Genomic DNA, 12767 nt, shown 5'->3' with positions numbered 1-12767 from the left:
TCCTTAATGTTTGTTATTAATTGTTTTTTATATTGGGGTGCTCCCATGTTTGATGTATAAATATTTACAATTACATCTTCTTGTTGGATTATCCTTTTATTTTGATTTGGTGCTCTTCTTTATCTCTTGTTACAATCTTTGTTTTATAGTCTAGTTTGTCTCATTGAATATTGCTACTCTGGCTCTTTTTCTGACAGCTTGTGCATGATCCAAGTTTTTCTGTCCCCTCACTTTCAATCTGCAGATATCTTAAAGTCTAAAATGAATCTCTTGTAGGCAATATTGATGTCTTGTTTTTTTATTCATTCTGACATCCCATGGTTTTTAACCTGAGCATTTAACCCATTTAAGTTCAAAGTAATTATTGATAGACATATATTCTGCCATTTTGTTACTTGTTTTGTCATTGTTACTGGAGATTTCTCTGATCCTTTCTTGTCTTTGTCACTTTTGATCTCTCTTTTATACTCAGAGAGTCCCCATTCATATTTCTTGTAGGGTTGGTTTAGTGGTCACAAACTAAACATTTACATTAAGAAGGTAAAACTTTCACTATTTGTAGTTTTCATTTGGGATAAATTCTTATGTCCTTTAGTTTTTGTTTAACTGATAAACTCTATCTGTTATATTCTGAATGGTAATCTTGCTGGATAGAGTATTATTGCCTGTAGATTTTTCCCATTCATTACTCTGACTATATCATGCCACTCTCTTGTGGCTTGCCAGGTTTCTGTTGAGAAATCTCCAGCTAGCTCTATGGGTCTTCTTTGTAAGTTAAAGACTTCTATTGTCTTGCTGCTTGTAAAACTTTTTGTTTATCATTGTATTTTGTAAATTTAATTATAGTATGTCTTGGTATTGGGCTACTCTTTTTTTTTTTTTTAAGATTTTATTTATTCGTGAGAGACACAGAGAGAGAGGCAGAGGCATAGGCAGAGGGAGAAGCAGACTCCCTCTGGGGATCCTGATGCGAGACACCATCCCAGGACCAGGATCATGCCCTGAGCCAAAGGCAGATGCTCAACCACTGAGCCATCCAGATGCCCTGGCCTGTTCTTTTTTATTTTGATGGGATTTCTCTTTGCCTTCTGGATCCATATGTCTACTTCCTTCCCTAAATTACGGAAGTTTTCAGCTGTTATTTCTTCAAATATATTGCCCCCTTCTCTCTCTTTTTCTTCTTCTAAGACTCCTATAATATGAATATTATTACATCTGATGCAGTACTGAGGTCCCTAGTCTATTCTCGTGTTGCACAGTTCTTCTTTTGTCTCTTTTGCTCAGCTTCATTATTTTCCATCATTTTGTCTAAGTCACTAATTCATTCCTCTGCTTATTCTAGCCTGCTGTTCATTGCATCAAGCCCATTTCCAATCTCCCTTATTGTGTCCTTCATCTCTGATTCTTTTTTATCTCTTTTATCTCTGTGATAAAGGTCTCACTGGTGTCTTATATTCTTTTCTCAAGCCCAGTAAGTGTCCATATGATTGTTCTTTAAATTCTCCACTGACATGTTACTTATATATGTTTGGCTTAGGTCTCTGGCTCTCGCCTTACCTTGTTCTTTCATTTGGGATAAATTCTATGTCCTCACGTTTTGTCTAAGTCTCTGACTCCTCTGTTTTAGAAAAGCGAATTATATCTCTTGTTCCTAAAAGTAGTAGCCTTATGAAGAAGAAGTCATGTAATGCCGAGGGCCTGGCACTTCGGGGCATGTTTCTGTTATGTGCTGTATATGCTCTCCTACTGTGTTTTGGCTACTCTGTCCCTCAGACCATTCGTCTGCAGAGGCTCTCCTTGCCGGCTGTGGGCAGGGTTTTGCCCCTGGTCTGAATGTCAGGGGTTTTAATGAGGTTTGCTCTGGTCTATTTGTAAAATGAGACTTGACACCACTTCTACCAGAATTGAGGCCCTGCAGAACTGTGGTTGGGAGACGTGATGTGAGCAGGGGTTTGTGCTGGTCTTCTAGGTCCCCCACTGCATTGGGACTAAGGCAGAATTGACTGAGGGGCAGTCTTGCCATATCTCAGTTGGGTGGAGGTTGGTGTAAGTTAGGCAACCAGTGTCAGCACTGTACAGCTTCCCTCAAGTGTTAGTTCTGTGTTTTTTTCAGAGGTACAGAGGCAGGAGATGGCATTGGCCAGTTCCTTGTTCCCAGAGAGGTGTCTCTGAATGCTGCCTCTCAGGAATGCACTCTGAAAAAAGTGAATAATCTCTGCTCTGTGTGCGTAGGTGTTCTTTATTTTTTTTTATTTTTTATTTTTCCTAGGTGTTCTTTAGATTGCTATTTCCACAGTCTGTCCCCAGATTGTTTGCCTGCCTTCTCTGGAGGAGCAGTGCAATGCCTTCAGGGCTCTGTCCTAACCAAGCCTGCTGACTTTTAAAACTCCAGTCTTGGGGTCCCTGGGTGGCTCAGTGGTTGAGCATCTGCGTTTGGCTCAGGTCGTGATCCTGGAGTCCTGGGATAGAGTCTCACATCAGGCTTCCCGCAGGGAGCCTGCCTCTCCCTCTGCCTGTGTCTCTGCCTCTCTGTGTGTTTCATGAAAAAATAAATAAAATCAAAATAAATATATAATAAAACTCCAGTCTTTAAGCCCTGCTAGTTATAAGAAACCATGAAATTAAGCCCCTCTCATTTCCTAAACCAATGGCTTTGGGGAAGTGTTCTTGTGTGTTCCTGTCCCTCTAGCCCTCTACCCTCTGATCTATTTCTCTCCTAAACCAAATCTCTGTACTTCCTACCTTCTTTGATATAGCTAGCTAGCCTCTTCCTCTCCCTTTAGTTTCTGGGGTATTTAGGATGATTTGATAATTATCTAGTTGTGTTTGTGGGATGAAATGAGTCTAGGGTTCTCCTACTCTGTTGCCATCTTCCCAAGCTCTCAAGAAACATTTTCTTACAGTTTTTTTTTTAATTTTAAATTCAATTGATTAACATTTAGTGTATTATTAGTATCAGAGGTAGAGTTCCGTGATTCATCAGTTGCATATAACATGCAGTTCTCGTTATTATCAAATGCCCTCCTCAATGCCCATCACCCAGTTACTGCATCCCCCTCTAGCAACTGTTTTTTATTGTTAAGAGTTTCCTATGGTTTGTGTGTCTCTGATTTCATCTTATTTTATTTTTCCCTCCCTTCCTCTATGATTCTCTGTTTTCCAAGCAACATTTTTTTTTTTTTTAAAGGAGGATCTATGGAAGAATTTTATGGCCTCCAAAGTCTGGGATTCATATCAAGAATAGACTGGAATCAGGGATTCAAGTTCTGTGTAGATCCCACAAATCACTCTTTATCTTTCTTGCATTTCTAAATTGAATCTTAAGTCTATCTCTACTGTATTTTCTTTTTCTTAGTGAACATTCTTTGAGTAAGACCTCATCTCAACCCAGAAAACATATTGTTTCATTTTGTATGTAAAGTCACACATTTTAAAAATGACATAATTATACAAGAGTAAAATTTACATTTAAAATGTTCATAAGGAACTAAAGTAGTGAAGGCATATTTATTCAAAGCAGTCATGTAAAATTCAGAAATTCAAAAGCTTATCAGTAATAACCATTTGGTTGGTATTTAAATAATGTTCAAATGTGGAAACATAAGTTAAAACAGATTCCAGGCACTTGTTGAAATCACAAATTTAAGAGTTTTCATTGTCAAAATTATAATTTCAATAAGTTTAATGTTTTTGTCTTTTTCTTTGCGAAGGGATCTAGTTCTCAACATATATAATAATTAGAATGAGAAGGTTGATATTAACTATGGCCACTCTGATCTCTTGAAATCCTCGCTATGTATCTTTAGTAAACTAATTTTTTGTCTTTATGATGATGCTAAATTTATCAGCTGATTTCTAGGTTCTAGCCTATTATTAACTGAATTCATAAGTAAAAATAGAAGTCCTTAGATGGACATGCTTCTTACTTATTTTCCCAAAGAAATTCAAATCTGCCTACAAAAAGAAAACAGTGAGGAGGAATCTGTATTTGAAAGGCAAATAAATAGAACATGGAAAAAAAAATTGGAGAAACTGGAACATGTTAAATATTCTGGTTCAAAACCAGCAGAACCAGTAAAAAATAAGAGAGAGGATGATGCAGAAGAGAAAGGAATAATTGATAAAGCGTGTAGTCTTAGGGAAGGTAAGAGAGAATGATATCCATTGACACATGTGAGATTGGTCTCTGTAGGGGAATGGACCTATCTCCTTTGTGTCAGGGGAAGAAAGGTAATAAGGATCAAGATGTTACATAACCCATATTTTTATTTCTCAGAGGTAGAGATGACATTTGCTTGCTTTTCATAATTAAAAATTATCATTCAGGTTTATCTTCATATTAATGCATAGAACTTTGATACTTTAACAATATAGGCAGATCTAATTACTCAGCAGGGAAAAAAAATAGAAGTTCTGTGGAAGATAGTTGCTATGGTTATCTTCATGTAGCTGTAGGCCTAGAAAAGGATTCAAGTGGACAAAACTTTACACAATTAAAATTTATCTTTTACAGTAGAACTTTACTAGAAGTGTCCAAATGCTTGATATCTGACACATTTTCTTTCAAATAATACAAAGAATACTTGTACCTTACATTCTTCCTAAGCTTCCTGTTACTATTTAAATTTTATTTTTTTTTACCATTTACTATTTAAAGTTTATTAAACTTTATACTAAATGGAGTATCAACTTAATCTTGAATCAAGACATGATTTGGATGACTCATATTTCATGCAACTTATTTTTCTACGTATTTCTCTACTTATATTCAGCCCTACCCCACGGAATTGCCTTATTAGAATTTTCTAATATGTTTGGTAAGACTGATATACAGCACAACACTTCTCTTTTCTTTTTGTAAATTCAGTGAACGTATGCAAACTATTTTCTTATTTCTGTTACAGTAATTAGGACTCTCCTTCCCTGATTGTTACTGATAAATAACTTGATGATTACACTTTTCACTTTTCCTAATAAGAGTTTTAGAATTTAGTTTTGAACTTAATTCATAAAGATTTTCTGAACCAGTCATTCCTTCAAGCTTTAATTTTTAGTTTTCTATTGATTTGTGTTGTTTCCCGTTTTATGTTACTTAGGCCATCACAGATACTTTTCGGAAGGGGATAGGTCATCAGTAAACTAATTAATTTTGAACAACAGCTGATGATTACCTTATAAATCTGTTTTATTGAACTGATATTATTACTGGCATAAGATATTAAATTCAAGTTAAATATTATCAGTAACATGTTGAATAGTAATACCATATTAGCAAATTGTGACTGGGAATTATCAATATGACTTCAAAGTCTAAGGTGTATTTTGAAAAACTAATAAATTGCTATAATAGTTTCAAAACAATCTGCTAGAGGAATATGATCAAAGAAGTCATTGTACTTGTGCAATGATTTATGTCACCTTGAATTATCTGGAGAGAGGACATTGAAACCTTGCTCATTTTAGCAACCTTTGTTTTGCAGCCTGACAAGCAGGGTATTTAATATTCTGTTACAGTACATACAACAAAAGCTTACTTAGTTGACATATTTTCAGTTTAGAACCTTCTTTTGATTTAGTATTAAAAAATTATTCTGAATATAGATTAGGCCATATCAAACATAGTTTTAGTTTATTTCTGGACTCTCTTCTTTATAATGGCTACATGTTCTGATATTACCAAAGTGCCAGATTCTCACTACTTCTCTACCATCTATTGATCCCTTATTGATTCATATTGATGAAAGTGTGTCATGGAGAGTTCATGCAAAAGTGATATGTATCTCATTTTTCTTAATCTATTAATAGGATGATAAATGTTAATTTTTGAAGGAGGGATAGAAAAAAAAGCAAGTGATTTACTAATAACTTGGTGAAAAATTGTTCTAATCAGCACATTGAACCAGGTGATTGTGTTTAGCAGAAGTGGTTTTAAAAAAGATATTGAGGAGTGCCTGGCTGGTTCAGTCAGTACAGCATGTGATTTTGGGTGTCTGAGTTGTAAGTTTAAGCTCCACATTGGGTGTAGTCATTACTTTAAAAAATCTTAAAAAGATAAATAAAGCATGAAGCAACATTGGTTATGTACAATAAGTTGTAGAGTAAAAGCTTAATTCAAAAACTTAGACTTTATAGTCAGTAAAAGGCAGTATATATTTTATGTAATGATTGAAGATCAAAAGCTAGCTAATATCAAAACTGATTGTAAATGATAAAAAATTGATTAATTGAATTTTCTCTTATCTTCTGCTAATTTCCTAAGTTGCAGTTACTAAATAAACAATTACCATAAGCTACTTTAAAAACATAGTGATATATGAAGTAATGGTTTTATTTTATAACTGTATTTGAATATTAATGAGGTCCCATTTTATATACATGGAAAGCAAACCCCAAAATTAATTTCTATGCATTTTGATTAACATTTGATTAAGTGGTAAATAAATAATTAGACTTTGGGATTTAAACTGAAATACACGCTTATCGTATAAATTAACAGGCTAGCGTGTCTGTGTCTCATCTATGTAAACACTGGTTTAGCTGGCCAGTTAGCTTAGTTACTTAGAAGTGTTATCAATGACTAGTTAATGAATCCAAAACTCTAGACTTGACTCGTAACCATAAACTACTTTTAATTTTGGATATGCTGTAAAATATCTACTGGTAAGTAGTAATATGGAGTCATTACTAGTTCTACTAGAAAATCAAATTAAATCAGATACTATTACTTTTCTTAAAAGGTATGTATTGAATGCTTCCTGCATGCGGGTGCTTTGTATATACTATGTTATTTAATACTCACACCAACTTTAAGTCTCATTTGCAGATTGGGAAACTAGAACTTAAAGATGTTAAGTAGCTTTCCAAGGTCACATGACTAATAAAAAAAAGGTGCTTGGACTGGAATTTTGGTTATCTGATTCCTTAGGACATAATCTTTTCTTTATATTATACCACTTTTCTTTTTTGTATATAAGGGAAAAAGCTGTTGTTATGTTGTTTGTGAGAGAAAATTTACCAGATTCCTTCATGATGTCTTAATAATCACAAGCATGAACATATTTGTTTAAAAGATTTTATTTGTTTGAGAGAGAGCATGAACAACGAGGAGAGGGAGAGAAGGAGAAGTGGACTCCCTGCTGAGCAAGGAGCCCAATGTGGGTGGGGCTCAATCCCAGAACCCTAGGATTATGACCTGAGCCAAAGGCAGTGGAATAACTGACTAAGCCACCCAGGTTCCTGCATGAACATATTTTAAAGTCTTCTCACGTGAATCACTTTTCCATTAGGAATCATTAGACATTTTGCACACCTTTGCACCATAAAATCATAAGTTTTCATTTTGATTTCAGTTTTCTTTTTTAATAGGTGAACATTTGTGGATGGAATACTGAACCAGTTTTGCAAATCACTTTTTGCTTTTTTTTTTTTTTTTTTGTATAGAGTATGTGGTAAAATAAGAAACAATAACATTCAAAATTCTATTTTTATATATCTCAGACCTCTGATTTGAGACTAAGAATTAATTAGCCTTTTTACCTATTTTCTTTATTACCCTCCCGAGTACTAGCAGTTGGCTTCTATGTATTTGGAGGGAGGGGGTAATTTTCCACATATGAACATCAGGCATATTAGTTACACTGAGAGAACATGAAGTCACAGTAATATTTGGTTTAGATCTGAGATCTAAAGCATGATAATCTGTGCCAAAGACAAATTATAAATTTTTACGTGACATGGACTTAGAGGTCATGTCAAAAGAGTAAGTTTAAAATCCTGGGACCCAAGAGTCTACCATAGAATGAAACAAATGCAAGATAGACAGATGACAATCTTAACCCCATGATTATTTGAGTATAAAAATTTTACAAATATTCACAAGTAGCTAATCATGTGACTAAGCCTATTGAACTGCTCTGAAACATAAGCAGTTTTTAATAGGGAAATAATTTTAAGATTGAATTTTAATCAAGATATTATAGAATGTTTTTTGAGGAAAGTATTTGGTATTCATATCCTATTTAATTAATTCAATGACTAAATGAACTGAACTTTTTAGAGTAAATTTGTTTTTATTTTTGAGAATTTATTTTATTTATTTTTTATTTTTTTAAAGATTTTATTTATTTATTCATGAGAATACACATAGAGAGAGAGAGAGGCAGAGACACAGGCAGAGGGAGAAGCAGGCCCCATGCAGGGAGCCCAATATGGGACTCGATCCCGGGTCTCCAGGATCACGGCCTGGGCCGAAAGCGGCGCTAAACCGCTGAGCCACCCAGGCTGCCTTTATTTTTGAGATTTTAAAGATTAAAACACACATATACATACACACACATGGGGGGACATGGGTCCACTAAGCATTAATAATTAAAATATTGTTTATATCTTTATATATTTGCAGGTAAACTATAGTTAATTTAAAAAATGAAAATGAATTCCATGTATATATCCCTTGAAAATACTCATTTGTGTCTCTAATTCTGGAGTGCAGCATAGTGTATAATTTTTGAGAATACTTATTAAAAAGGAAAATATCTATAGTTGTGTGTAACTGTCGTGACTTTGGTTTCCAGCAGAATGTACTAAAAAGTGTAGCAAAGACTTTATTTAACAAAATAAAACCTCATACCACATTCACTGCTTTGATTTATCACCATTATTTTTGACTTGGAATATCCCTCCCTTGACATGCTATTTTATGCCTTGTGATTCAGAGTGCCCTTTTATAGCATGTTGCAGTACTTCAGAAAGGAGACAGCCTCAATTCCTAACATTGCCATAAATCAGGGAGACTGTAGCTGTGGCAATACTTGCAAGGTTACCCAACCCTAGAAGTCTCAGATTCCTTTTTCTGTTATCACTGAAGATGGATGCTGTTACATTTCTGTTTGTAAGGGCTTAGGTATAACAGTGGCTTGTAAGTCATTTTCTTAAGTGAAAGAGAAATTTTGCCTGGACTGTTTGTACTGTAGTCTTAGATATAATCACTGCCCTCACTTGTTCTAGTTCTTCTTTCCCTTGCACACACACATTACTTTCTACACCTGAAATTCTCCCCTCTTCTTAGACACCTGTTTTGTTTTCTCTACCTTTCATTCTTTTAAACTAGTATTAATTATTTTTTCTTACAGTAGGCTGATAGTAATTTACAAAAAAATACAAAAATTCTAATGGTGACATTTCAGCATCCTGGCAGGAACCAAGGGCGTAATTTTTGGCTATGAGCTTCTCACTTCTCATTCCCCTTATACCACACCAGATCAGAGATTGTATAAATCTTTAAGCTTATCTTGCTATAGTCTATCTCAAGAGAGGACTATTCAGGTATTCTTGCCAATTTTCTCATTCTTCAATATTATAGGCATTTTTGTATCCATATTCCTTTCTTTTTTTGATATATGTATTGAATATACTATGTATAGTATTTACTATTTACATTTACTTCTTTTCATTCTTTTTTTCTAGTAATTAGACTATCGCTACTGTATATAATTTCTTCCTTGTTTTTTTCTAAGAAAAGAGTGTGAGTGACATACTTGCCCTGATGTGTGAACACTATAGCAGAGTAATCCTCCGTTTACGGGAAAGTTGGCCTGTGTCAAGCAAAATATCCAAATAAATAAAAAGGATGTATCATAAAATTTTCATGCTAGCATTAATGGGAGTGTAAGCAAGAAATAGTCTTACTAAATAACAGGTATTTCCAGAATATCAGTAAGCAGTAAAATTTTTAAAATAGTGAAACTATTCTATATGAAACCATGATGGTGGATACATGTCATTATAAAATGTACAATACCAAGAATGAACCCTGATGTCTGTAGTCTTTGTGTGATGATTATGTATCACTATAGGTTAATCAATTATGAGAAATGTACCATTCAGGTAGAGGATATTGATAATGGGGATGAGGGGACAGTGCATGTGTAGGTGTGGGAGCATATGGAAAATCTCTATACCTTCTCCATTTTGCTTATGACCCTAAAAGTACTCTAAAAATTAGTCTACTAAAAACTAAAATAAGTACTGACTTACAAAAGCATATATTGATGAATTGCATTAGCCCATTATAAGAAGACAAGAAAATTAACCAAAAAAGGAATATGTGAAAAGAAATATAAAGAACTGTAATCTGCTATTGCATGTTCATTTTATGCCAGATATTATGCTAAGGAATTTAAATGACTTATGTACTTAAAATTCTCTCAGGGACTTTGTAAGAAGTTATTATTACCCATTGTACGGATGAAGAAACTGTGGTTAGGGATATTTAGTAATACACACAAGGTCACACAACAGGGAGGAGGAAGGCCCAGGATTTAAATCTAAGGCTGCTTGACTGCAGTGCCTAATCATTCACACACTGAGCCATGCATTCACACCGTATATATTTTATTTTTATACTGGAACTTGGGGATAAATGCCTGTCAATAATAGGAAAGAATTGAAAGTAGATGGAGGGTAGCAGAATAGCTTCACATTTTGGTGCATGTGTACGTATTACTTGCATAGGGTGGATCATATATTTTTAATATGATTTTAGAAAGGAAGCAACAGTGAATTCATAGAAAAAATACATTTCAAGAATAGGAATTTTTTCCCCTAAATTTATTAAAGTCATAGTCCACTAGTTACTTATTTACTACCAAAACAGAAACAAAACTAATTCATCAAAGAGGGTTATGATTCATCTTGCTCTTAAGTCAAGGTTAAACTAAATCTTAGTTTTTTTGTCTTTCTTTATTCTCTTCTCTTCCCCGTTCCCCTCTTCCTTTTTCTTTTTGTTCCTCTCTCTTTCTAATCAATCCTTCAGAGAAGTCTATCACTTTAGTAAATGACCAGGAAAAAAAAAAAAAGCTGAAGGAAAATAATAATATATGGGCCACCTAAAGGTCTGGTTTAGAAAGGATGACTCATTATGTACCTAATAATCTCATTAACGATAGGATCAGGATAACCTATAAATTTGTTTATTCTATCAGTCATTCCAGATTTTGATAGAGACTAAATACTAGATGAGTAACTAAAAGATTTTTTTTTACTAGGTTTTACAAACCTCGGAGTAGTTTTGTAGTGCTTTATACTATGGTTTATTTAGTTGGCTTTTATAATACGTGCATTGACATTTTTCTCATGCAGATGTTCATTTACTTACTAGACATATTCATAGTTATTATGAAGACTATTTTAGGAGCTTATGATAGATCATCACTTAACATTTCAACAACCCTGAATAATTGGTGTTAAAATCTTATTTCATAGTTAAGAATGAGACAAATAATTATGGTAGCATAAGGCCATGAAAATGACAGCCAGGATTCAAACCAAATATGTCTGTCTCCACAGCCCATTTCTTCTCACTATAATATCCTGCTTCCTAATATTCAGAAATATCCAGCTGCTTTATCACTTTTTAGACCCATTAAATATCTTTTAAAGTCTGAGACTTTACCTGAAAAAAAAAATTGTAGTTTTGGCATATGTTGTGCAATGTATGCCATGTTGCATACTGTTGACCTAAAAGTAAGTTAAACCTCTCGTGGTGATTAAATACATCTCAAGAGAACAATAGAAGCAGCCTAGGACCTAAAGTTAGTTTGGTTTCATTCTTTTATAAGGAGAACTTAGATCAAGTGTGATGTAGTTTCATCAGAATGAAAATAACCTGAGCATTCTGGAATGCATGGTAATAGAAGGGAATGTTGAAAGACCTGTCAGCTTCTTTTAGTGAAACAGTAACAATAATGAAGCAGTGCATAGAGGCTTCACACCTCTCAGCAAAGATAAACAGAAGCCACACAGTGTTCTTAAAAATGTGAATGGAAGGAGCAATATAGGGTCTACATCTCTTTCCTATTTAAAAACAGTAAAACTATTTTCAGTAAAACTATTCAAGACTATGTCACCCACCATTACAGTTATTCAAGTTGATTTGAGATATAATAGTTATAGCTCTCCGATTGAATATGCTCTTCTTATATTAGGAATGATTTAGGAAAAACTGGATCATCCCATAAAAAATTAAAGATACCTTAAAGCATTACAGTTCTTTAGATGAAATCTGTGTTATAAATGAGTATGAATTAAACAACAAATCCTGTACATTATATAATTCAGCCATATAAGCCAAGGTTTTTTTTAATATACTATAGGTTGGATGGGATAGTATAAGAGAAAGCTTTCTCACTTAGTTTTATTTCTTAACCTAATTCCCTTTTTGGCACAATGATTTAGAAGCCATTATACCTATCAGAATTACTTTCCAAATTTTATTTATTCAGATCTACTGAATGAGAATGTATATGGATCCATTCTGAGAAGCCCTCAGATGATATGCACTTGTGATTTGATCTAAAAAGGAAAATTGTTAATTTCCTTACACAAACATACTATACACACACACACACACACACACACAGTGTATCTATATTTTACTGTATGTCATCTGTCTGTATGCTGTCTAGAATATAAATACTGTAAAGGAGAACAATTCATTTTCTACCCCCTGTGCCTAGAACCCAGTGCCTAGTTCCTAAGCATCCTTTCAGAACATATTTATCAAATGAATAATAATTCTCAAAGAGGAGTTGTGTGTGTGGGGAAATCACGTCAGTGATTCAGCGGTAAGATTGTCCATGGTTAAGGAAACAGGTCATAAGCACAACCTTAGTAGATGTTATTGTGAATCTTCAAACTCTGGGGATGAAGCAAGGGTTATTGAGAAGGCTAAATTGTAAAGCTATTCTTGTTAATGATGGGGTAGTGGA

The 12767-nt window shown here is 34.0% G+C and overlaps 1 long non-coding RNA gene across 1 annotated transcript in view; it reads right to left on the bottom strand.

Moving 5' to 3' along the window:
• LOC112644500 (uncharacterized) overlaps nt 1-11654 on the bottom strand; it is a 62873-nt gene extending 51219 nt beyond the window's left edge. The window contains exons 1-2 of the long non-coding RNA XR_003126431.3: nt 11453-11654; nt 9537-9593 (exon numbers count right to left, since the gene is read on the bottom strand). This is a non-coding gene — a long non-coding RNA (uncharacterized LOC112644500). The remainder of the gene's footprint in view (nt 1-9536; nt 9594-11452) is intronic.
• Between the last annotated feature and the right edge of the window lie 1113 nt (nt 11655-12767).

This window comes from Canis lupus, chromosome 1 (assembly GCF_003254725.2).
Source record: "Canis lupus dingo isolate Sandy chromosome 1, ASM325472v2, whole genome shotgun sequence".
NCBI classification, from domain to species: Eukaryota; Metazoa; Chordata; class Mammalia; order Carnivora; family Canidae; genus Canis; species Canis lupus.
This window is presented reverse-complemented; position numbering and strand designations above follow the sequence as displayed.